This window comes from Melospiza georgiana, chromosome 13 (assembly GCF_028018845.1).
Source record: "Melospiza georgiana isolate bMelGeo1 chromosome 13, bMelGeo1.pri, whole genome shotgun sequence".
NCBI classification, from domain to species: domain Eukaryota; kingdom Metazoa; phylum Chordata; class Aves; order Passeriformes; family Passerellidae; genus Melospiza; species Melospiza georgiana.
Window position 1 is genome coordinate 4,245,163 of NC_080442.1, and position 26,245 is coordinate 4,271,407.

The following is a 26,245-nucleotide window of genomic DNA, read 5'->3' on the forward strand; positions in this document are numbered from 1 at the left end:
AGAAAAACAAACAGAGCCCTACTCAAATCCCTTTTGAAGTTCACTGGAGGTTCAGCTATGCAGGAACAGCACATTTAGTTTTAGGGGAATTGGGGCTCAGTCACGATCCCCTCAGCAGCAGTCCTCCCAGGGAAGGTGGCAGTGATGCAAAGAGCATCCTGCCCTGCCATCTCCAGCACACATGTGCAACCACCCCAGTGTCACCAGCACGAGTGGTGGGTGAACCTCTGCACGTCTGCAGGCCGATTTTTCAATCAGAGGAGCACTCAAGCTGCCCAGAGTTCAGGTACTTGTCTCTCTGATGCCACTCCAGTGAGTTCAAGTGGCCTGAGGATCCCAAGGGAAGAAGCTTTGCTGTGGAGTTGCTGTTGCCTGGGGCTCTTGGGCTGGGGGTGGCACCAAAATAGCCACTCTTCCAGCTCAGCTCCCTGTTGTTCACCCACAGCAGAGTCTGAGCCACCATCAGCTGCTTCTAAATATGGAGAAGTGCTGCAGGCCTTCAGCAGCTACGCTGGGGAGCTGCTGCTAAACGCCCTGGAATAATGATCCTGCTGCTGGGAGGCCCTGGAAGAACAGAGGAGACAGGAGGGAGCGGAAGCAGCAGCCACAGCAGTAATAACCGAGGAGCAATCCAGCAGGGAAAGGCTTTGATCTCAGGGCTGGCAGACAGGTCTGCTGTCTGCAGGGGATTTTTCCTGCACAGGTTGTGGAAGGATCAGGGTTTGTTGGAGGGAAGTAAGAGGCAGGAGCTACACCCCACCCACATGGTATTGTGCCCACCTCAGCCATGTTCTGTGTGCAGCAGGGACATCCCTGCATGGTCACATTCTCCAGATGGAGTGGGTGGCTGCAGGTCTGCATCAGCCAGATCTCACAGCCCTGCCCTGTCCCACTGCCACCCAGTGCCAGCCAGCAGGGCAGCAATTCCCAGCCAGGAAACCCACACGCTGCACCTTCTCCTCTCATGGAGCTCCTCAGAACCCACCCAGCGCAAGATGGAAGCAGCCACTGCAGTCCTGCAGGAGCCAGAAGCATCTCTCTGCCTTTTCCTTTCTATCTTTCCTCCTTCTTTCATTTCTGTTCTCCCTCCTCTGCAGAACCAAAACATTTTGGAGACTCTGCACTCCGTGCTAGCCTATTATTCACAGAACCTCCTATCTCCCTGCTTCAGGATGCTGCCTGGATCCGACCAATTACCAGCTCCCTTGATGTATAACACCATAAAACCCTTAACCTCATTATAGAAAATTTCTTTTGAATGGCCTTTAAAAACCATCTCATTACACAGGAAGAACTGTAATTACCTTTAACGAGACTGAGATATTGTGCGAGCAAGTGCGTTTGGGCTGTCAAAACAGGAGCAGTGGGGGATCATCTCCAGCCGTTTTCGCCACAAGGGCAAACACTTTGTAATTCCCTCCCCTGCGTGCTCCTCATCCTGGCCCTCCCCCTGCCCCTGTCCCCTCCTTTCTCCACGCCTTCCCCGGGCAAACACAGCTGCTCATGGGGCTCTGCTTCCCAAGGCAAAGCCCATCTTCCCCAGGAGTTGTCTCTGAAGCTCTGGGTGTGTGCAGTGTCAGCAATGCTCTCACTGTGGATGTTCTCAGAGAGCCTCTGTTGCTATGAATGGCATGTGAGCAGCTTTGTGATTCCAGCTTTATTGGAAACACTCGAGGCGGGGTATCCATGGGGGTGTGCACTCACCAGTGCTGCTCCCAACATGGCATCGAGGGTCTGGCCTGGTGGAGCTGGGTCTTCTGGCCTGTTGGTTTCAGATCCTTGTCCTTATACTGCTCCTGGCCTGCTCTGGTTAGGGTTGTTAGGAAAATTAATCCACAAACACCAGAGGTTTATGTCCAAAAAGGACACAGAGGAGTCCTTTTTGGCTTTATTCGAATAAAGGGAGAGGCCATGGGGCATTCCCCTGGGGTCTCTCCAATTTTTGGAGGACGCAGCCTCCTTTTTATCCCAATTTCCCAGACACATTTCCCTTCTCTCTTTCCCCATTGGCTGAGGTACTTGAGAGGTACAGACTTCCCAGAACACCTGATACCAAAGATTTCCCTCTAATGTATAACCCTCCCTTTTAATTTTTAATTCTTACGGAATTAAGGGGTTTTTTCCCCATTGGCTGAGGTACTTGAGAGGTACAGACTCCCTGATATGCCTGATACCAGAAATTCCCCTCTAATGTAACACCCTCCTTTTCATTTTTAATTTTTACAGAATTTAGGGTTTTTCCCCATTGGCTGAGGTACTTGAGAGGTACGGACTTCCCAAAACTCCTGATACCAAAGACTTCCCTCTAATGTATAACCCTCCCTTTTAATTTTTAACTCTTATGGAATTTAGGGGTTTTTCTTCCCCGTTGTTTCTTTCATCTTTCAATGTCTAATTTCATTTATCAGCAAACCTAAAGTTTATTTGTAAAAGCAAATATCTTTTTCCATTCATCAATCAGAATCCTTCCCATTGTTTCTTTTATCTCTGAGTGCTAGTTTTATCTACCAGCAGACCCACAGCTTGTTTGGAAAGACAAATCCACTATTCCTCTCAGGGTGACGAAGGTGAAAAGTTCTGACTCGGGTCTTTGATGTTGTCGTACGTTCTCTCTGGTTACAGGTGTTGTTTCAATTCTTTATTTGCATGGTGGTTCATTGTTCTAGGGGTTTTCTCTAGGTAATCCTTTTCTGCTAAGTCTTATGGGAGTTTCACATTTGTTTATTAGGTGATGTAATCTCCTCCATGGTCTCGGGTGGTTTGCCATCTTAGACGAGAGTGGGAGCAGTGGGGATTCACATAACCACAAACATCTAACAAGTAAGGGGGATCTTACACAACTATAGAATATTGAACAATCACCTAAGAGGGATTGACATAACAATAGAACATTCAACTAACATTGGAGCTTTATATTAACTTCTTCAACAATGAACTTTATATTTATATTGGGTCTGCTGGTAGATAAAACCAGCACTGGGAGATAAAAGAAACAAAGGGAAGGAGTACACTGATTGGTGAATGGAAAAAGATATTTGCTTTTATAAATAATCTTTAGGTTTGCTGATAAATGAAATTAGACATTGAAAGATGAAAGAAACAATGGAGAAGAAAACCCCCTAAATTCCATAAGAGTTAAAAATTAAAATGGAGGGTTATACATTAGAGGGGAATCTTTGGTATCAGGAAGTCTGAACCTCTCAAGTACCTCAGCCAATGGGGAAAGAGAGAAGGGAAATATGGGAAATTAGGATAAAAAGGAGGCTGTGTCCTCCAAAAATTGGAGAGGCCCCAGGGGAATTCCCCACGGCCTCTCCCTTTATTGGAATAAAATCAAAGGACTCCTCTGTCTCCTTTTTAGACATAAACCTCTGGTGTTTGTGGGTTAATTTTCCTAACAATATCAATTCCTTCAACAATGTGTTCTCTACATCTGTGGTCCCTGCACTCAGGGCTGGGCTTGGCCAAGTGCAGCCAAGAAGGTGATGATGTGGCTCCTGGGACATGCCACCGTCACAGCTGAGGGATGACAACTTTCCCAAGCAAAACCATCTGGTGTGACAGGGAGGGCTGAGGGTTGGCCTTCACCATCTTCCAGTGAGCAGAAAAACACCTTTTTTGTTGGGCAGACCCATCTCTGCTCCTTCCACCTGTGGTCTCTAGTGATGTGAAGGGCAGGGGTGTGTCCCTGATGTCTGTTGGAATTTGGTTCTTTGCTGACATGATACAGCTAATCTCTGGAGGAGTTAAGTTTTTTTCCTTTCTGCATATGTGTGACTCAAATGAAGATTTTTTTTTTCCAAACAAAAATTTTTCGTTGCCATCTGTCACTAATGTCAAGGCACTCTTTTGCCCAGATCCATTTTTTTAAAAAAGAAAAAATAGAAATGTAACATTATTTTAGAAAATTCTGAGTAGTGTTGCCAGAGCAGTGTCGATGATGTTGCAGTGTTAACCCCTGGTGTTCATCCTCAGGGCTTCCCCCACTGGGTAGCTCTGCCTCCTTCTCCTGTTCTCTCCTGGGGTGTTTCTGGCTGTTGCTTCTTTATTTCTGTCTTTTATTATTTCTGCCTCTGGGTCGGGGTCTTTTTTGGGTGTGTTTTGGTATTTACAGAGAAGCTCAGGACAGAGAGCTCAGCTGGCACGAGTCAAGCTAATTGTTCACAGCTGTGGTTGCCCTAATTGCCCTAATTGCCCTAATCACCCACACCTGCTCAGAGCCCTATTTAACCTCAGGACTGGCCCCCTTCACCCTCTCCCAGAGCTCCATGGTAGGTGGATGTGTGTTCTTGGGCTCAAGCCTGTGCATTTTGGGGCCTCGTTTTTTGCTGTTGGGGGACCTGGCTGAGCTCCCACCTCCTCCTGTTGTTTTTGGAGCCATGGGCATGTGCCCCGTCACAGAGGGCACCTCTGCTCCTGGCTGCCCTCCCTGACAGGACAGCCAGCACTGCACTCTGCTGCTCTGGGGACACCTTTCTGCTGCCAGCTGGTGAGTTTTGGCCCCACAGGAGGGGAGCTCCTGCTGTTGGAGCCTCTGTCTGTGAGAAGGGTTAACTTGTGGGGCTCCCCATTGCCTGGGGAGCAGGCAGAGGGGGAATCCTGCTTTATTTTGTGTAAGGTGGCTTTGCTGGATAGGGGTTGAGAAAAGGCTGGGAGGACACTGTGTGCTGTCCCTGCTGCTCCACGCTGCCAGCAGGGCTGGTTTTTCCTTAGATTCCCCTGAATGCCTTGAGGGAGGCCTGGACTCACAGTCTCCTCTTACATCTACTGTGAAAAACGCTAATCGCTTATTTTTTAAAATTGTAAAAGTTTAATACTAATAAAATGGTTATAAAAATAGCAGTATAATTAGAGTAATAATAATTTGGACAATTTGGATTAGCACAATATGAGACAATAGAAACAAAGAGTTGTGGATGTCTGGGTACCTCTTTCTGGGCAGCACGAGCCTGAAAAAGGACACACATTAACAGAGGATTAACCCTTAAAAACAACAGCCTGTTGCATATTCATACACCTCATATATGATGCATAAATTCCATTCAAACACAGGATTTTGTCTGGTCAGTGTCAGCTTCTTCCTCTTAATCCTAATGGCATCTTCAGGGCTGAGCAAGGTGGGAAGAAGTTGATTTCTTCTGATAATGGAGCAATAAATTCTCTTTCCCTGAAAGATTTAGGTGTCCTGTGGCTGCTGTCTGGTGTGAGTACCTCATTCCTTTCTTAAAAAATTATTCCACATATATAGTTTCTATTTTAACATTATGTTATAAAACTATATTTAACACACTACTTAAGAAAATTAAGACAGAATAACTTTCTAACATAGCACATATAATATTCATGTTAATATTTGTAAAAAGCCAGTTGTAAAATATGCATTTTTCACATCCACCAAAGATGGCTAATAATCACCTTGGGTGGCTGCCTTCTCTGTCCTCTGTGTGTGTGCCAGAGGCTCTGGAAAATCATCTCTGTGCTTCCCCTACCTAAGCAGCAGCAGCCTCAGGGCTGTGGCAGCAGTCAGGGCATTTCTGCAGCCTTCCTGCTGCTCTCTGTGCTGTAGGAACACAGCCCTGCCTTGTGCTTTCTTGTCACAGGAGGTTTTACTGGAGGCTCTGTGCCAGGGTGGCCAGGTCCCCTTGCAGGAGCTGCTGTGTTTGGGAGCAGGATGGGTGTGGTGCATCCCCAGATCCCCTGCAGCAGGAGCTGTGTCTCGAAGGGTCCCTGGGCAGCAGGTGCTGGTGGGTGTGCAGCTTGTGTTGGCTGAGGAGTGTTCCTGTCCTGCTCCAAGCACCCTCTGGAGAGGGCTCTCTCAGCCTCCATGTCTCTGACCTTTTCAGTGTCGTGCAATAGCATTGGCTGTGGAGCTGCTCGCTGTCTAATGAGCCTGTGGGGATTGGGGGGAAATGGGCAGCCAATAAAAATATGGAATATTGAAAAGGTCAGAGCTATTTGGTGGGGACACAATAACTCACCAAACTTCTCGGGCGTTGCATTTCTGTGTGCCTGAGCGCAGGCGCTGTGGGCTTGCAGCTGGCTGGGGGCTGCATTGCATGTGCTCCTGGGGCAGGGCTGAGCTTTCCAGCTGTGCCAGGGCCTCTGTGGGTTGGCACATTGGCTGCACCTCTGCAGGAAGGGCTGGAGAAACCCTTGTACAGAAGGAGCCTTCAGAACTTGGGCTTTGCTGGCACCTCTGGAGGGAGGGGTGAGCCTGTGGTCAGGGTGTTCTCTGGCATTGCTGGCAGGCTCCTGCCATGGTTCCAGCAGCAGGGAGCTGGGTGCCAGGGGCCTGTTTGAGGTTGTTTTGGTGTTGTGCTCTGGATCTGTGCCTCAGGTGTCACAGGCAGGGAGCACAGACCTTGTGAGAGCACTTGCTGGGGCTCAGGGTGCATCCCTAATTGCCAGCAGCTGAGACTGCATTCTGAGTCAGCTGTGGCTTTCCTGTGCCCCTCCTACTTGCTAACAAGGGCAAAGCTCTCATGCAAAGCTGTGCTGATTTAGCCAACCTGTGCCTTGTGGGGAGGTGGGGAGCATGCATCCAAAAGTTCCCAAACTGACTCAATTTCTCCAGAGTTAGCACCGAGGGGAGTCTCCCCTCTCTGCCTCTGACCCCTTTTAGTCCGCAGCTCTGGCCCAACACATCTGTCAGCTTGTCCTCTGCCACAGGCTGCTGGCTGGGGGAGACCTCACCTCTCCAGCCAAGGTGTCTCTGATGGCCTCTGTGGTGGCAGAGCAAGGCCTGTGATCTTGCCATATGCCAGGTGCCAGGAGCAGAGGGAGGAAAAGGTCTTTTAAAAGCTATCACACCATTTCACCTTACCAAAGTTGTCCTGACAATGCAACACTGAGGGCTTTGTGACAGCCCTGTGCCCCAGTGCTGGCTGCTGGGAAATCCCAAAGAGCACTTTGTGCAGCCCCCTTTCCTGTAGGCAGGAGGCATTTGGAAATGACAACTCATTGAGCTGAACAGTAAAAATTTAAGTTCTGGGAGTGAAACCAGAGCAGCAGGGGGGAAGTGCGTGTTGGTGCCAGGACTGAGCACTGGCACAGCAGCAGGTCTCACCCTGGATGCTGATTCTTCTGCAGACTCTGTGCTCAGCAGTTGTGACTTGGGCAGGTTTCTGGCAGAGGAGACAGTGCTTTGTATGCTTTCTTTGGTTAGATGTGATGGTTGGATTATTCTGTGTGCCCTGACCCCAGCTGTGGGCACTGGGGCTGTCTGCCCAGCCTGGTGCTTTTTACAGCCCTTGGCTTTGTTATTCCAAGTGCTGGTGTGCTGTCCTGGGGACAGTCTGTGTGATGTGTAGCTCAGTAAATATGTAATGGGGTGTTTTAGGGCTTTATTGCTTCTATGCAGCACTAATGTAATGTCATTTAGAGAGCTCTGGCACACCCATCAGCAGCTCAAGTGGAGCAAAGGAAGGATGTTCTTCCTCTCCAAGCCCATCATCTTCCCCACTTGATGCTCTCAGCCTTGATATAGTGGTCTAAAGGTGACAACTTGTCTCTGTGAGCACTCTGAAAAGCAGGCAGTGGGATCATTAGAAATGGCTGTGGATTGGCCCTGTTTTAAAAGGGAGCAAAATATTTGGCCAAAGTCCCACCGGAGCATTTTCAGCTATTGTGAAAACCTTCTGCTTGACAACTTGTTTCTAGAGTTCCTACCAGAATTGGGCTGCTGGGTTTCAGATCACCTCTGTGAGGAGCTGCAGGTGCTCTGTGGGGCTTTAGCCAGCCTAGGAGGTGTCACCAGGCCTTAGCTGAGTGTTGGATGGCGTTGGAAACACTGCCTTGCCTGGCATTCCCCTGCTTCAGGGCAGGATTTGGCTCTTGTTCCTCCCTGTGCCCATTTTGGCAGGGCTGCTGCCCAAGAGCAAAACCTGTTCTGTGCCCTTGTGCCCCTGTCCCACATCAGCACTGGGGCTGGGGCTCCCCTGTGGGTGGGTGCTCCCTCTGGGTTGTAGGGGTGCTGTTATTCTGGATTGGCACCTCAGCAATTTGGGCCCCTGGCACTTAATAACTGCAGTACCTAATTTTAGTGTAATGGCACTCATTCAATCTGCTGTTCCCAGAATGTGCAAGTGACATAAATTAATGTTACACAGAAAAAGTCAAGTTTCTAGTGTGAGATCAATAGATCATAATGTGGTGATATTTGAAAATACATCTTATTAGCAGTTCATATTTTGGCACTTTCCATGGATTCCCACGAGCTCCCTTCCCTGCTGCCCCAGGGAGCTGCTGTGCATGTGGTTGCTGACAGCATCAGCAGTCCTGTGAGATGATCCTGCCTGTGCTGGATGTCACTTAGTGGCTTTTATCCCTCGGGAAATGAATGGAAGGAGGTTGGAGTGCTGTTGGTCGCTGCAGGGCAGAAGCAGGAGCCTTTGGCATCTTGCAGCAGTTATGAGAGGAGCTTCATTCTGAGCTGGCTGAGGCTGCCCAGGCAGGCAGACATTGCAGGGTGCTGTTGTGAACCAGCCTGAAGAGAAAAGTGAGGCAGGGTGGGAGCCCATGGCTGCTCTCCTGTCCTGGATGAGGGCAGAGCTGCACTGGGAGGATGCTGAGCACACCTGTGTGAGCTGGGCTGTGCCTCTGGCTAGGTGAGCAGGGCTTTTGAGCTTTCAGAGCCCAAACAGCACCATTTACCTGCACTGAGGGGGAAAAGTAATGTAGGGGCTCCCCATGGCAGGGTATGGCTTTGCCTCAGCACAATCCTTCTCAGCTCCAGCTTCTGGGGGCTCTGCAGAGGTGTTTGACAGCTCAAAGTGACTTCCTTGGGGCCAGGGCTCAGGGTAAAGGCTGGCTGGGTTCTGTCTGGGGTCTCCAGTTACTCCTGTGCTTGTCTCCTCCTCCCCACGTGCAGGAGATGGGGCTGGGTTGATTTCTCTGCTTGAGTCAGGCTCTTTGGCAAGGGGCTCAGAGCTGAGTTTTGCAGCCAGCTGTAAAAATATCCCTCGAGGGCACATGCACTGCACCTCTCCCCTGCCACCCTTGTGCTGCTTCCTCCTCGGGAGGAAGCTAATCTCCTCTGCAGAGCTCACCATCAGAGCAGATTAGAGCAGCTCCCAGCTCCTCTGGTGCTGCAGAGGGATTGCCAGGATCAGAGGTTTGGGCTGGAGCTGTGGGGATGATCCCTCTTTCTGTGAGCCTGGGTGGGAAAGGTGCTGTGCAGCCATTCTGCTGGAGAAGATGCACTTCCCTCTGGTCCCCAGAGCCAGCAGAGCTGTGCTGGGCTTTGCTCAAATGGAAGATGCTTGTGTACACTTCTGTAAGCAATGAAGTGACTCAGGTTGCCCACTCAGTCTTCTCTTTCCACAGACTGTTCCCAGAGTCCCTCCGGATGTGTCTGAAGCATCCTAAATAAGACCTGAGCGCTGTGCTCGAGGTGGAGCTGCTCACAGGAAAATAGGCCACTGCTTTCCTCACACAGGCAGGCATTTAAAGAGCCTGTGAGGGAGGAGTGTGGGCTTGTGGCTAAATCAGAAGTGAGGAGCTGTCCCCTCCTTTGGCACCTCACCTGCCTTCCATGAAATGGGGCCACTGGGAAGCCAGGCTGCAGGCTGGCTGGCTTTTTTTGGTAGCTTGCTTGGTGGCATTGGCTTTGTGGGTCGCTCCCAGCAGAATTCACTAGGGAGAAACAGCTCACTTTTTGCCTCGCCTTTCCAACCAGAGTTTCCAAAATGGCTCAGGTTTTTCCCTTTTTTCCCAGAAAAGTCAACAGCAAAACCTGCTTGTCTGAAGTGGGATTAGGCAATTGCCCTTGCAGGAATCCCAGCCTCGTTCCCCTGATCCTTTCTTCAGCCAGTTGCCCTGGCAAAGCATCTATCTCTGTCTTCCAACCTGAGAGGCTGTCTCTTCACTAATTAAATGAGGAATATCACCTCTTTATAATTGTCAGTTGATTTCAAATTAAAAAGGGACCTGTCGGACCAAGAAGAACCTTATCCTCCCTCTGGGGACTGCCTTCCTTTTTATTTAAGTTTTTTTTCAGGCTGATAATTCCATCTGAAAGTCTCCTGTGATACTGTGGTAACCCTTGGATGCTATTCAAGTGCATCCTGGCCCCTGGCGTGTGCTCATTGCCTCCTAATTGCTCTAAATAAGTTGGGAATGATGAAATTAAAGTGCCATTGATATGAGGCAGTCCTGGCATGCTGCAGTTACAGGCATGTGAGGGATGTGGACAGATGGGAAGATGTTAGGATAATAGGTATTAAATGCAGATTTTACCCTGTTTGGGATCCCCATCTAAGCACAGTTCAACCTCTTGGTGCAGCAGGTTTGGCAGCTCCTGTGCTGGAGCCCCAGCTGAGCATTTGGCATGGCTGGGGATGTGCAGGACATAAACCTGTGTGACCTCCCTGAGTTTCTGAAGGGCTCCTGGGTAGTGGAATCTCCAGGAACAAGGACAAGCAAGATAACCCTGAGCCCACACAATGTCCCCAGTCTGTAAATCCTGGGCTGCTCATCCTTTGGGTGATTCAGTGGTTCAAACTGAAGCAAGAGATGTGGGGTGCTGGATGTGCTCTGATTCATTGAATAGGGCTTGTTGTTCTCTTCATTCCCTTCATCTGTAATTTTGGAGTTGGGATCAGGTTTCAAACCTGAACCAGCTGAGTTTGGGGTTCTGGTGTTGAACCAGAATGGGCAGCCCCCTGCCCTGGCATGCAGGAAAGCTGGGCTGACACCCCAGTGAGCCTGGGATCAGCATTCCCTGCTCCTGACCCTGCCCTGGAGTGGGGACAGCATAGCAGGGGATGTGTGCCCTGGGAGGAGCTGCTTGGTGTCATTCAGTGGCTGCTCTTGTGCTTTGCTCACCTGGAAATGTTGCTGCTTTTAGTGTCCTTGGCTCTGAGAGAAAACAGACTATTTTTGGCATGTGTAGTCAAAGGGGGAGAACAGCACCTTGCTGGCTGGTGGTGCTGCAGTGTCCCATTGCAGCAGAGGGGCCTGGATGAGACCTGACTCCAGATCCTCAGCAAAGGCAGTTTGGTGACAATCTGTTCCCAGCCAGAATAGACTCAACACATCACCCACAGGGTGAAAGTCATCCCAGTCCAGCAATTCCACACTCATCCCCATGACTCAGTGGCCCATCCCTGATCCTGCAGCCCATTTTTGGGGCATACAGGGGGGGGCTGGTCCCAGAGCTGCAGGTGAGGATGAGCCTCATCAGTCTGCAGGCACTTTCATAGCCTTACAAGTGTGCTTGGTTTGGTGGTTGTGCAGTTAATAGTTTTCTGAAGATAGATGGCAGGTACAGCACAGCAGTTTGCTTTCCAAAAAAATGCCAATCATTCTAATCACTTGCCTAAGATTTGGGTCAGGTCCAGCCACCTGGCTTTGGATAATAACTCTCCCAACTCTTCTTGAGCTAGTCTTGTGTAGCATTGACATTCTTAGGACAGTTGAAATGGATGGGAGGTGCTCTGACATGGCAGCCAGCTGGCCTCCAGGATGGATGGCTGATTGCAAAGTGATGGAAAGTTACATTTGCTCAGTCTGAGCCAATTCTATTCCTGTCACTGGCCTTGGCTGTGACTTTGGCTTCCCTGTGGCTCATCGGATGCTCACCCTGCAACGTGCTCACCTGGAGGCTTTGGGTTGAGATGGCAGGATCCCTTGCTCTGGGCAGCCCTCCAGGCTCAGGGCTCATCTATCAGAGGAGTTCAAGACCTCTGAATGCTACCTGTTGCACATTTAAAGGCCAGAGGAGCAGATTTATGGCTGTGGTCTGACCTGCTCTGGAACAGAAGCCAGAACTTTTCCCTGGCTGATTGCTTTGTCGGGTGTAGCAGCTCTGGGCATGTGGTTCCCAAAGGCAGGGGAGCTGCAGGGTCTTGGCTCTGCTGGCAGGCAGCAGAGGTCTCCAGGAGGCTCCCATCTGTTCCTAGCTGGGCTCTTTGGAGGAATCCCTTTGAGTAAGGGGTGCTCCCAGAGTGGCACACCTCTGTGGGGTGTCACTGCCTGATTGCACAGAGGCTCGTGGGCACTGCCTGGGCTGCTCCTGGTGCCTGAAAGTTCAAATCTCCCCAACACATGGCACCTCCAAGCAAACAGGAGTGGTTATAGTGGCTGTAAGTCCCTACAGGCAGGAAACCCCAGTGTTTGGAGGGATTTAGGTGTAAATTCATTCAGTTAACTTTCTCAAAAGGATCTGTGAGCTGCAGGGTTGTCAGCATGATACCACTTGTGCTTTCTGGATGGCCAGTCTCCCTGGGGCCCAGCACCCTGAGGTGCCCTGCTTGTGTTTGTGGGTGTGCTCCCACCCTTTGCTGCTGCTCCCAGTTGCAGCCCCAATGCAGCAGGTGGAATCCTCAACAGAAGGTGTGTGCTGTGACCTTGAGATCCATTCCCAGTGAATCCTTTTCTCCTCATCTTTTTGCATGTCTGTCAGATCATCTGTGCTCTTCTTCTACTTCCCCTTCCGCTGGTCCCTTCCAGGAGGTGCTGCCTTGGGCAGGAACAGGTCTGTGCCAGCTCCCACCAAGAGCCACCCCCTTCCCTGCATGGCTGAGCACAGTACAGGACGTCCCTGGACCTGCAAGGAAAAGCTCCTGGTGATTTCCATCAAGAAACAAGCTGGGCACTTGGGAGCACAGGGCAGGGCTGGCTCATCTGTGCCAGCACTCTGGGTTTTGGCCTGGGCTGAAATTGAAAGGAGGAGGAGGAGGAAGGAGCAGTGCTGAGTGGAAAGCCCTGGTGAGCTGGGCTTGGCATGGGTGTGGGAGGAGGGAAGGAGCAGTGCTGGCTGCTCCCAGGAGGAGCCACAGGAGCTGTCACCATGTGTCACCCCCTTTTTGGCAGCCCCAGCCTGCTTGGCCATCAAGTGCAGTTAAAAAGGCCAGGACTTGTTTTGCCACCAGAAACTGCTTGATGCTGTAGGCAGCTCTGCCTTGCTGGTCTGTGCCATGCACACTCTGGGCTGGGATTGGTCTGGGAGTTTATTTGGGGAGCAGATCCCTCGGAGTGCTGCCCTGGTGGTGATGGTGCATTTGTTGCATGAGAACTCTGCTAGCTGGGCCAAGCTTCAGTGTTTTGTGGGCTCTGCATCCCCTCCAAACAGGGCAGTCTCACCCCCCTGGCTGGCACTGGGCAGAGCAGGCTGCTCCTGGTCCCCACCTGCCACAGGTGCCCAGAGATGTGCTGGCATTGCTGGCCAGGGCACTGAGGGGACAGAAGGACTCAATTCCCATCTCAGTTCCTTGTGGCTGAGATTTCTGTCAAAGAGCCTTTCACCCAGAGGTGAAGTCACTCACCATGGCCACCTTCAGCAGCTGCTTCTGCATTGTGGGTTGTAAATGTCCCCTTAATTTAGTGCCTGCAGTGCACTAAAGCAGCAACCTTAGCACAGCCTCTGCATAATAACCAGAGAGGCTCTAGATCCTGAGCTCTGACACACAGAGCTCTCCTTGGCTGCTGTAGTCCCAGGGGCTGCTGTCTCCTTTACCCTGGGTGCCTCAGCCTCCCCACCACATGCTCTTGAAAGATAACTCCCTGTAAAATAGAGATTTAGTCTCGTCCAGCTGGGCAGTTCAGGCAGTAATGCACTCACATCCCCAATGTTTCAATTCTTTTGGCTAAACTTCCCAGTGAAAGGTGATTTTTTCCTCCTTCATGAAAGAGGATAACAGCTCTGACCTTGAGGAGAGAAATGAGGGTTCAGAGTTGTCTATTTTTTTTTTTGTTGCTATTTTTCTTGCAAAAGTTGAGAGGGATTTTTTGCTTAACCAGTTTATACCCAGTGGATAGATTTATTCTGTTCAGCTACCAGCCACAAGAAAGCCTTGTTATTCCCTGTGGTATGTGGGTTTTTTTTTTCCCCCTCAATACTCATAAATACTCTTTGCTAAATATGAATTTTTACTACTTGAAGCAGGAGAAACCAGGTACTCCTGCCCTGTTCTGATGCTGGAGGAATCAGCCTGTGCTGCCCTGACCCTGGGTAACCTGAGTGCTGCTTGGGATTGCTTGTTAAATATCCTTCTGTCTCCCCATGCCTGATCCAATTCTGCTCCCTTGTTATTTCCATCTCTCAGGGATAAAGGATCTGCACAAAATTACTTTTGGGAACATCCTGGAACCAAGAGGTGATTTTGGAGGCAACGCTTCCGAGTCCCACCTGGCTGCTTCTTCCCATGCCTCTGCTCCCAGCCAACACCCTGCTGGCCTGGCTTTTAGCAGGAACTGGGCAGAAAAATGGTTTAGCATCATTGTTTCAAGGGAGAAGAGGAAAACGTGGAGATTTGGTTTGAAATTATTGGAGTGAACGTGACAGAAATGCAAGGACCTGACAGCAGAGTTGGTTTAGATTGGGGTAGAAAAGAAATGAGGGGACTTAAAATGAAAAGTGGGCTCAGAGGGAGGGAAAAAAGGCAATGTTTCCTTTCAAACACATAAAACCTGGCTGCTTTGATGCTGATGGTGTACTTGATACTCTTTGTGAAACCATTCCATATGACAAAGGCAATTTTCCAGGCCAGAATTGTTGCTGATGGGTTTGGCTGTGGCAGCTCCTCAAACCCTGGTGCCTGCCTCAGTTTCCCTTCATGGCATCACAGAGTGTTTTGGGTTGGAAGGGACCTTCAAGGACAACCCCCTGCCATGGGCAGGGACACCTTCCACTAGACCAGGGCACTGCAAGCCCTGTGCAGGCTGGCCTTGGGCACTTCAGGGATGGGGCAGCCACAGCTGCTCTGGGCAGCCTGTGCCAGGGCCTCCCCACCCTCACAGGGAAGGATTCCTCCCTAATATCTAATCTCTTTTCCCTTCTCTGTAGTTTTTCCATGAGGTTTGGGGCCTTTCAGCTGCTTCATCTCTCCCTTCACCAGGGTGAGCTGGTGCAGGGGGCCCACATGGTGCTGGCAGCACCTCCCTTGCTCCCTAACCTAAAGAGATTTAGTTGAGATCTCCAAACTCATTGCAGTGGTGAGCCTGAGGCAGCATCCTTCCCCTGAGAGGCAGCTCTGTCTCTCTGTTTTTAGTTTCTTTGGAGCTCAGATTCTCAGCCTCCTTACCTCTCCACTAGTGCAATGTTTTAGGAACAGATGGGCTTAATTTCCGATTGCCACCCCCTGAACTTGGGAGGAGGCTTGGCTTTGGAGCCAGTCTGCCTCTTGTTCCATGTGAGTCCATCCAGCAGGCTCCTGCCTGCCCTGCCCCTGTGGCCATGGAACCAAGGACCCGGCAAATTGCCCACTCTGGGATGAGAGAGACTCTCAGAAGGAAGATTTTCCCTCTCAGTGGATAAATCCATCTCCATGTTACCTTAGTGGCAGCGGCTGAGCATCTTCTTATGGGTTGATACTGCTGAGATGCTTAGTCTAAGCTCCATCTAATCCTCTTTCAGGGAGCTATCAGGCTGGTGATCTCCTACAAACAGGTTTTCCAACACCAGCCTTGGCATTTTGTGGTGTGTGATCGTGCTGGAAGGGTGAGGGTCCTGCTGCACCTCTGCTGCTGCTCCTGAGCTGAACCAGAGGTGAAAGGGAAAAGGAAACGAACCTACAGGTTTCTAACCTGAGCTCTGGTGGAGTTGGGATTTTGGTGTCTACTCCTGCTTTTATACGGTTTTGTGGCATGTGATTTCCTTACCCAGCTTCTTGTGGAGCATAAATCAGATTTTTATAACTGATTTTGTGTTGGATTAAAGGTTTGGGGTGGTTTTTTTTGAGACCACCCTTATGAATCTGGCCTGTTGTGCTCCTGCCAGTGTACCCTGGGAATCTTGTCACTCTTTGGGAATCAATAGCAGATTTAGAGTGTTTCCAATGCCCTTCTGCGTGTCAAGGCCCAAAATTCAAGGCAGAATTTAGAGGTGCTGCAATGTGCTTGAAAACTCTTGGACTGTTGAACTTGGCAATCAAAGCCTGATTCCTGAGTGGGAGCCTTGTGTGTGGTTCCCTCCCTTGTCACATTGTCACCCAGATATCTGCGTGGGGACAGAGTCACCTGGCAGCAGTGCTGGCACAAGGCACTTGTGGGGACCCAGGGCATGCAGAGAGGCTGTGGGAACTGCTGTTGGTAAGATCTGATCAGCACCAAGCTGCTTGTGAGACCTCATCCCTGGGATGTGCTTTGGACCAGTTCAGGGATGGACATTGTCCCTCCCGGAGCAAGATGGGCAAAGGCCATTGTGCCATGGGCTGGGCTCCTTGCAGGGAGCACTGGCTGGGGGTGGCAGTGAGCAGTCCCTGGGGGAGAGGGCAGATCCTTGGGCACTGCTGCTGATGCCCTAAGGAGCTGGAGCAGAGGCTGGATGGAGTTAAGGAGAATAAAGTGGAGATTTACTGAAGTGCCCCCAAAGGGCACACCCTGGCAGTGCCCAGATGGCTCCAAGATGGAAGCAAAACAGAGCTTGGTCATGAGATCTCACATTTTATAAGTTTCAGTCCATTTGCATATAGGAGTTAACTGTCCAATTAACAGCTTCAAATGATGAAGTTTCATCCTTCTTGCTTGCTTGCCTGCTCTCCTCTTTTCACATTGTTCATGCTTTGGGCCTGAAGTTTGAAGAGTCTCCAGTCCTGGAGTCTCCAGCTGGAACAGGATTGTTTTGTCTCCACCACCCTGTGAAAAGCTCCCAGTAACACTTAAAGTAAAGCTAAAGCTGCACACCAAAACCCCAAGGTATCACTGATGCTGTCCCTCCCTCGTGTCTTGCAGGGCTGTGTGTCTGGGGCTGAGCCAGGTGCCCCCTGCTCGGTGCTGGGTCCCATGAGCCAGGCAGGACCCCCCTGTCCCTGGTGCCCGGGGCTGCAGCGCCCGGCTGTGCCCCCCCAGAGGAGCTGCAGGGAGCTGCTGCCACGGTGAGTGCTGGCCTCTGGCTTCCCTTCGTGAGTCCTCTGCCTTTCCCTTCCCAGGACACTGTTCCTGCTGACTCCATGTGCATCCCAGCCTGCAGCAGGGTCACAGCGTGGGGCACCTGTGCCAGCCTGCAGAAAACTGCTCAGAGGGAGCAGCTTATGCACCAAAAAAAATTCAGGTTTCAGTCAACAGACTCAGCTCACGAATTCAGGTTGTATTTAGCAAGTGGCTTTGGCTGGGAAAAAAAAAAAGTGAAACACTGAAAAGTTTGATTTTGACATTTTCAAAATGAAACCTTTCAGCCATCTGTTTCAAGATGACATTTCATTTTGATTTTTTTCTAGTTTTTTTTTTTTTTTCTCAGGGTGGAGGGGAAGCCACCTACAAACAAAATGAAAGCTTCACTTCAGCCCAAACAAAATGTTTCATTCAGCCCCAAATTATTACTGCAGCTTTAAAATTTGGCAAAGAAAAAACAATTACTTTGGTCATCCTGAATGACTTTCTTTTCTCTGTTTAATCACCAGGACAAAAGAGAAGCGTGTGAGGGAGTGGGAGCTGCGGGGCCCATGGCAGGCAGCGTTGGGGGTTTGTGAGTGGGAGCTTGGGAAGAGCCTGTGGTGGCAGAACATGCTGTACCAATGACTTTGGTGATGGCAGAAGCCTGTGGGAGCCAATTTTAGCTACAGCAGAGAGCTCGTGCTGGAGAGGAGAGTGTGCTGTGCTGAGCCCACCTGAAGCCAGCACCTCCCAGGCTCTGGGGACCAGGACCCCAGGGTCCAGAGCTGTGCTGGGTGCCAGAGGTGAGTGGTGGGTCTCACCCAGTGCCATTCCCTCCCTGTCAGCTGCTTTCCCATCTGCTCTTTGGGAAAGCCCACTCTGGGGACATAAATGGGAAGCAGAAGGGACCTTCTGGTCTGCCCAGAACCTTTTTGTAGCACTCTGAACAGGAGAAATCACTCTGGGGATGGAGGAGAGCAGGAAGGGACTGGGCTGGGGGAGATCAAGCCCCTGTGGGGCTGCATGGGCTCCTCTCAGCCCCCTGATGGCAGGGAGGAGGTGATCTGACCCCTGTCCCAAATCCCATCATGGCTGGCACCTGGATAGCACTTCCACTGCCCAGCTGGAGAAACCAGCTGTGCTTTCCATTTTCCTCACCCTCTCCACCCCGGTCTGCCCCAAATGTGACCCTTCCCAGCCCCACAGAACTGCTGGATGTGGAGGAAAATGCTGGAAGGGGGCTGTGCTTGGTGGGGGCTGCTGGATTCCTTGGATGGGGCTGTGCCCTGGGTCAGGAAGGAGCAATGGAGGCTGAATCATAGAAGGAGAATAGGAAAACCCCAAAATCATGCCATAAACAAAATGTGTGCAGCAACATGAGGGGCTGCAGGAATTCTGGCTGATTTCCTGTGCTGCTGGCACATCCTGGCTGCCCACAGCCTGGCTGTGCAGGACTCCCACTCCAGCAGGAAGGCTCAAACACAGCAGGCAGGTGTCTGGGAGCATGGTGGGACAGCAGGTGTTCAGGATCTGCTCACACGTGCTCCCATGCTTCTGTCAGCACTGGCTCCCTGCTGAAGTGCTGGGGAGTTGCTGCCTTTGTTGCAGAGGAAAAAACCTGGCTGTTCAGAGGGGGGTGAGATCAGAAGGGATCGTGGTTGCTGCAGGTCTGAAATCAGTGTCTGCCCTTGTTTGGGGGGGAGCTGGTTGTGCCCAAACCTCTGTTGGCTGTTTTGCAGGTGGCTGTGACCCCAGGGTGTGAGTGGCAGGACCTTGTCCCCGTGGGTTTACCCCAGAGGGAATCCTTCTACCCTACTTTGGGAGAGTCTTTCCCCAGGCCCTTACTGGAAGCCCCTGAAACTCCAGAATTGTGTCCCTCTGGCTTTCCCACCTTCCATTCTCCTTCCCTGTTTCATTTCTCCCTCTTTTCCCCCCCTCCCTCCATCTTTATCAGTGGCTAATGAAACAGGCAGGGAGAAACCCAATTCGTACAGTAATTAAATTTACTTAGAGGGTATTCAGCTGGAGTAATGAGAAGTTTAATTCAATGATTAGTTTTTTCTTTCATTAATTAAAAATGGAACAACGGTGCAGTTACAGTGGGCTGCATTGATCCTCCTTGTGGAAAGCTGCTGATGGAGGAGGAGGAGGAAGGAAGGAAAGCTTCTCATTTTATCTTCTCTGGATGCTGTCCCCACACACAGATGCCTCTATTGTCCCCTGTTCCCAGCTGATCCCTTGCCCAGGTGTCCCTGAGTGACTTTAGGTGAGGGGTGCTCAGGGTGGTGAGGAGAGCAGTGGCACAGTTCCCCACACGGGTCCTCTCCCCAGTCTGTCCCCAGCATTTCAGTTTAAAATTGGATCTGAAATATTTGCAGTGGGTGGAAGATTGAAAAGCAGGTCCCAGCCCACAAGAAGTTTGGGGTGGGAGAGTTGTTTTCCATCCTTGCTGAACAGATTTTGATCCATTTAAATATGTTAAACTCATAAACATGTTTTTAGTCTTTTAAAATAAGTGATGTGTGAAAGCAAAAAATAAACCAAATATAAGTAATTTCCCGTTTTTCCAATGCCTTCTGCAGGATCTTGAGCAGTGTTAGGACCTCAGATGTCCTTTGAAGCATGATTGGGCAGGTTCTGTTCCCCTCAAGTAGAGGCATTTGTGCTCCACGTTTTGACACAGATGGACTTTTTTTGGTAGCAGTGGGGATTTTTGTAAGATCTGCTTATGTATGAGATCCTGAGGAGGAGTAGACAGAAATAACCCCCCAAAAAAACCAAAGCACCATTAACTGGTGTCACACATCCTGCCTGTGCAGGAGCTGTGCACAGAAGGGGCTGGGCAGGTGAGCAAGCTCTGCCTCCTCCTCCTCCTCACCTGTGCCCTCCCTGCCCACCTGTCTGCCAGGTCCTCTGCTGCTCTGATGGTGAGCCTGGGTTTGAAGCCAGTGAGAGCCAAGAGCACTCAGCACCTCTGGAATTGATGCTTTAGCTTTTCCTGGGTTATCTTGGGGGTGATAACTGCCCCAGGAAAGCTGGTGGGCAAGGGAGAGGCTCCTGGCCAGCCCGGCACTGTGTCCCTGTGCTGGGAGGACAGACAGACAGAGTCCCATGTGGGACTGGAGCCCCTCCAGCAGTGCTCTCACCTCCTGGAGGCTCCTCTGCCCCCTGTCTGTGAGTGGCTCAGGACTCAAAGAAATGGTTTTTTATGGCAAGAAAGGAGGAATGCATCCCCCTGCTTTGACCTCATCTCCTGAAGCAGCAAAAACTCTGCTGGGAGAGGGTGAATGTGGGGCCCTTCTTCCCCCACCTGCAGGAGGGCTGCAGCTGAGCTCTCCCACCTGCAGCACATCTCAGCTGTGGTGGCAGTGGGAGGGAGCCCCAGGCTGGGTAAACTGGGGCACCCCAGTGCTGCCAGCCTGTGCCAGCTCAGCTGCACTGAGCTCCTGGCATCTCTCAGGGCCCAGCCTGCTGTCCCCAGGACTTGTGGCAGTGTTCTGGCTGTAACACAGCATCTCCAAACCCCAGCACATCTGTGGGAGAGGCCTCCTGGGTCTGTGGGGTGCAGTGTCCCCAGTTTGAACCTCATTGCTGGGGTCCTGAGCTGTGAGAGCCTTTTGCAGCTCAGCTCTTTGGTGATGTTTTGCAGTTCCTGGGCTCTGTGAAGCATTTGGCTGGGATACAGGGATGCAGCCAGGGGCTGAGCCTGCCTGGGGAGCCTTTTGGAAGGAAGCATCAGCTTGTGCTGACCAGTGAGTGACATCTAGACTTGTAATCAGCTGCAGCAGTGCCTTACAATAGTGTTTTTCCAAGGGGTTTTGCATGCATGTGCTTCTTCAGAGATCACTGCAAATGATTCCCAAGTGCTCTGGCCCAAATCTGTCCTGGTAGCTGTCAGCAGATCAATGCTCTACTAAGTACAGACCTGCTCTATTTCCGTGGGAAAATAGCTCTCTTAAGCAGTTCATTTTGGGCCTTCCAGCAGCAGGGCCACTAAATTTTGGTAGTTGTGTTTTTCTGTCTGTTAAAGCCTGATTTATCACTTTTAAATATCAGCTTGGATGAAGATTGAGCTTCCCTGAGCTCGGTTTTGAGAGGGAAAAGCATTCACAGCTTTTTAATTTCTCTCCTGCTCGCCTCTCAAATGCCAGGTTTAAAGCCCTAATTTTGGTTTCCTTTTTGCTCACAGTGCATGAGTGGAAAGCAGAGGAGAGGCCAAAGCCCAGTGCACACCTGGCATCTGATCCCCCAGCATCCTGCCTTCATCTGACCCAGGTAGGTGAGCTCAGAGCATTGCTGCATGTGGTGCTCACGTGCATTTGTGGTGCTGAGTCCAGGGCTGGACTGGTTTCCATTGCCAAAATTGTGGTAAAAATGCTTTTTCCTTCCCCTTTAGTCTGGGGTGGCTTCCCATCCCTCCCGGTGGGGTGAGGCAGATGAGTGCCTGTCTCCCATCCCTGCTGGTGGGGATGGCTTCCAGCTGGGAATCTGGGACAGGTGGGAGGTGTTCAATCAGTCCATCGTGCCTGCTCAGGGGAGTGTTTTACCAGGGGGAGAGACCTCTAAAACGAGTATTTGGATGGTGGTGCTTTTGAGAAAGGGCTTTGTAAAGGGATTGTGTGGGTTTGCTCCAGCTCGTGTTCCATCAGGGAGGGACAAACGCTGCCCACGTGGAGTGATTCAGGTGGACAGCTGGGGAATGCCGGGCAGGAGCAGTTTTATCCTCCAGGAGAGGGCGGGCAAGAGGGTCCTCCAAAAGCGCTGCCTTTAGGGATTGCTCTGTTCTCCCTGCTCTCCTTGCACGGCTTCCCCGGCTCAGCTCCTCCCCACGCTCTTGCCGGGACAGTTAAAAGAGACAGGAGCAGCTTTGGGCTTGTTCTGCACATCCCCAGCCTCAGCTGGCTCTGGGAGCTGTCAGCCTGATGCAGGAGATGCGTGAGACAGCAAACATCAGAGCTGACTGGGCTGAGGCAATTTCCCAGCATGTCAGTCCTCGAGAGAGAATAAAAAGGATCTCTCGGTGAAGAGCAGAGTTTGGTTTCCTAATGAAAAAAAAAAAGAAAAAAAAAAAAGAAATTAGGATGATTCAAGCATCTTTCATCTGCCACAGCTGGGGGAGGGTTTGTTGAAGCTGGATGCTGTCCAAGGTAGTAGGAGATGGAGGAGTATGCTGGGATCTCTGTTGGACAGGAGTAGGGACACTCCTACCTGGGCAGAGCACTGGGGGCTCCCAGGGGTGCTGCTCCATGCCTGGTCCAGGAAAAGAGAATCAGTACAGTGAGGCAGAACTCTTTCACACTCAGATATGTCATTTCTCCCTTATGTTGCTCTTTGCTCAAAGCAAAGAGCAGGCTGCATAGGCTCAGCCTAGTGCATGCAAAAAAGGGACCTGTCCTTACCTTGCCTCACGTTCCTGTGTGAGAGGAGCCTGTGGAAGGCATTTCCAGCTTTGCAGGGAGGTGTTTGTAGCTTCTTGTTGCTGTTTTCCGTTTTATGGTAATCAGGAATGAGCCCAGACATCCCTCCCTGCTCCCACAGGTGCTCTGAGTGCATTGGACCCTGGGAGAAGCTGTGTGTGAAAGATGCTCCAAGGAGGAGCTCCCACTGTGTCAGGGCTGACAGAGCAGCTACAGGGACCATGGAAATAGCAGTTTTCTGTGAAAATACCTTTTCAACAGCAAGCTCTGAAGTGCATTTATTTTTAGTGATTGTCTCTTAAAACAAAATTCTGCTGGGAAATGATCCTGCTGGTTAAAGTCCTCCTTGAAAATATAAGCACCAAGAACCATCTGCTCTGTGTTTGGATTTGGGTGTTTTTCTTTCAGAGTGCTCTTTGCAAAAACTGAAGGTTTTTCCTAAGAACAGTATATAGAAAAGGAGGTGGTTTTGGTTTTCCTTCTGCTTTTTCCTTTGAGAAAAGGAGAAAATTTGTTTCCTAGGGAATTTGGGATAATGAGGGAGATGGGTGTGTGGTCGGTTTCTCAGGCTGCTCTGTCCACTAAACAGTGCAAGAAGAGGGCAGCCAGGCACAGCTGGGGTCCCAAACACCCCACGGACCCCTGCCCTACCCAGAAGCTTGGAGGGGAGCAGGATGTGGTGCTGGGAGCAGGGATCTCAGCCTGAGCATCCAGCAGGCACAGGAGCTCTCTCCTGAAGGAGCCTGCAAACCTTGGGCTGGGTGATGTGGTCAGAGGCTTTATTTAGTTCTGAGCCTGAGTGGGTTTTTAATGCATGAATTTTTAGTGTTCTAACTGAGTAGATCTTTGAACTGCTGTGGTTTCTGAGGGATGTTTCTCTTCCTCTCTGACTGCATGTGTCATAAATGCTCCCAAAAAATCCCCCATGTCCTCTCTAGCTCTGATGATGTGGCCATGGACTTGCAGCAGGGTTTCCACCAAGCCCCTGTGGAACGTTTTGGATTCTATTGAAAATCAAGTTTATGGTGCCAAGGTTACATCAAAAGCCTCACGAGCTGGAGGAACGTGAAGGACAGGCAGCAATGTTGGGGCTGTCCCAGGGACAGTGGGGACACCACTCTTGTCTTCAGCTGCCCCAAATGCTGTGGTTACACAGTGGGACTGGGAGAGCTGAGAGAGAGAACTGGGCTGGAGGAAGGAGTGTCACACAGGGAGAGCTGTCTGTGGAATCTTCTGGAAGGTTGGTTTCTTCTCCCCAGCAGGGCGAAGGCAAGCCCTGAATTTCTGCTCTGTGCCTTACCTGGTTCCCACCTGGCTCTCTGGATTAAAACAGATTTCTTCTCAAACATCTCCCTCCAAGGGCTGACAAGGATATTAAGAGAGTTTTTTCTCTTGTTAAAAATAATTCTTAATTAAATTAATTAATTAAAAATAATTCTTAATTTTGCAAAAATCTACCAAGCCAGGCAGAGAGCCCTGCCCAAGGGTGGCACCTGGAGTTCATTTGCTGGATGTCACCATCAGAAAATTTGCTGTGGCTGTCACCATTTGCTGGATGTCCAGCAGCTCTGCGGAGCCCACTGGTGGGATCTTACAGAGTGTCTGATGCTCAGGGTTTGGTGGGGACCATCAGGGACTCTTTGTGGCCGGACTCTGGGCACTGTGTTTGTGACTCTGGGAGGTTTTCTAGCAGTTGAGGCAGCTCTCCCTTGTCTTGGGCTGGGAGATGATATTGTGTGCACACACAGCTTTGGGACGTCACATCAATGTTAACCACAGGGAAGAAGTGAGAGTGGAGGTGGGTGTGCATGGCAGTTTGTTTCTTTGGGTTTATGCCTTGATACTTTCTGCTTAGTTGCACCCTGACAAGCTCCAAGGGGCAAGGAGGGGTTTTAAAGCAGCTTTAAAATAGAAATAAAATTACCTTCCATGAAATATTTAGGATAGCCTGACTGCTTTTTAAAGACTGTTCTAATTACTCCTGCAAGGCTTCCACTTCTCCTGCTCTCCCTGCACATGGAGAGAGGCAGCAGGAGTGTTTGTCCTGGTTAGCACTGAGGGGCTGGCATGGTTTGTATTCACTGCAGGGAGGTGATCACTGCATTGACCTTGGAGATGGTGACTGGGAGTCAGAGGGCTGCTTTGTTCCTGTGGATGTTTGCTGGTGATGGACTCATGGCTTGAGAGGGAATGGAGGCAGTTTAGTGACACATTAGGGTATACTAGGAACAAGAATAATGTCCCTGCACCCCATGGCTCCCTCCTGGCTGTGTCCTGCCCCCCATGGCTGTGGGGAGCACGTGGCTTGCCTGTGGAGACAGGCTGCTCTAGGAAGTGCTCTCCCAGTGCTGTGAGGTGTAATCCAAAATTAGTATCCCATTCACTTGCTCTTAGCTCTGTTAGCTCTGCAAGGCTAATAGAGCTTAAAAAAAAAAAAAAAAAAAAAAAAGTCTTGTCACCAAAATCAGCAGCTCTGAGTCAGAACATGCAGAGGGAGCAGACTTGCTGATTAAGGCAATGTTGATGTTGTGAGTGCTCACCCGGCCACAGCAGGGCCCTGGGACTTGCCTGAGAATCTCTCTCAGAGCCTGGGAGGGGTCCTTGGTTCCCATCTTGGTGCCTAAACCACCAAGTGAGGAGGATGAAGGCGTGAACATCAAAGCCAGCCAAGCCATGGAGCGTTCCCAGTGCCGTGCCATGTTCCACAATTAATCACTGCCACCCACACTCCACCTTCTCCCTTCCTTGAATCCTCCCTTGCCTGGCCCTGGAGCAGGGAATGGAAGCAGCTCCAGTTTTATGAATCAATCAAAGACAATGGCTGCTTTTGAGGGCTGCTGATTTAGAGAGCCCTTTGCAGGCATGTGTGCAGTGTGATTTCTTATCAGAGCACAGCTCTGGAGGAGCTTGCCAAGAGGAGCTGTTCCAGCTCCAGGCCACATCCTGGGGAGACGGCCTGAGTGGTCCTTTCATCTACAAATAAAACAAACAGGAACAAAGGAGGCAATAATATTGACTTTCATCATTGATATTTCCATTTATCTCATACAGTTACTAATAATTAGTATTTCTGTAGCTGGATGGGTATAGTCATAATCTCACTGTTTCAGGGGAGCCTGTTAATGTCACTGCCAAACCCAGGCTTGCATAAAGCACTGGGCAAGTGCCAGTGCACTGCACTGGGGTGGAGGGATGGGAATGGAGCAGAGCTGGACCTGCAGGGGAGGTGAGAGCCTGTGGAGCAGGGAACAGTGGGGCAGCAGCTCTGGGGAAGGGACACAATGGGCAGGGCCTGAGTCAGCACTGCTGTGCCTGTGGTGGGGTGAGAGAGCTGTGTGAGCTGGGCCTCATGGGGCTGCCATCATCCAGCCCCTGCTGCATCTTCTGGCACAGCTGGAGCACAGCTGGGCTGTGCTGGGAGGGAAGGGCCAGACTGGCACTTGGTCTTGGAGGATGTACTCCAGGTGGAGGATGTGCTGAGCTGCGACCCCAGAGCCCTCCCCAGGGTGGGATGTGCCCCCAGACTGTATCAGCAACCCCCCCATGTCTCCCACCCTGGGATATGTGGGGAACCAGGGCAGATTCCTGCTGGATCTGTCCCACCTGCCCCAGGGCACCCGTGTGGTTCATGCACACACTCCCCACAGCCCCTGCAGCCTTGTTTGTTTCCTGGTGCTTCATTAGTCATTCCCTGTTCTCCTTTAAACCCAGTTGTGGTGCAGTCTGTGGGTGCCTTGTGCCTGTGTGTGCACAGAGCTGGCCTGGATCTCCTCTGGGATTCCAGAGGAGGTGGGACACTGAGGTTTCCATGCTGCTGCTGCTGTTCTCCCGTGTTACTGTGGAAGCTTTGACACACAACTGCTCTGCCAATCATCCTGGGTCAGTCTGGAGGCCCATTTCTTGCATCTGTGTTTTTAATTGTCCTGTTCAGTGTGCATCCTGACCACTCCTGTGAGGGATGGCTTCCAGCATTCCCAATTCCACAGGAGCTGCTGTCAGGGCAGCCGCAGGGACCT

General features: G+C 50.9%; 1 protein-coding gene across 3 annotated transcripts in view; it reads left to right on the forward strand.

Moving 5' to 3' along the window:
- The window catches only part of LINGO1 (leucine rich repeat and Ig domain containing 1), a 155,851-nt gene that overhangs the window by 77,042 nt on the left and 52,564 nt on the right, over positions 1-26,245 (forward strand). For 2 of the 3 annotated variants that reach the window (XM_058033025.1, XM_058033026.1), the window contains one exon: positions 21,002-21,087. The gene's annotated coding sequence lies outside the window, so the exon portion shown is untranslated. Of the gene's footprint in view, positions 1-16,730; positions 16,815-21,001; positions 21,088-26,245 lie in introns of those variants that run through there. The other variant, XM_058033028.1, reaches the window with a different exon arrangement.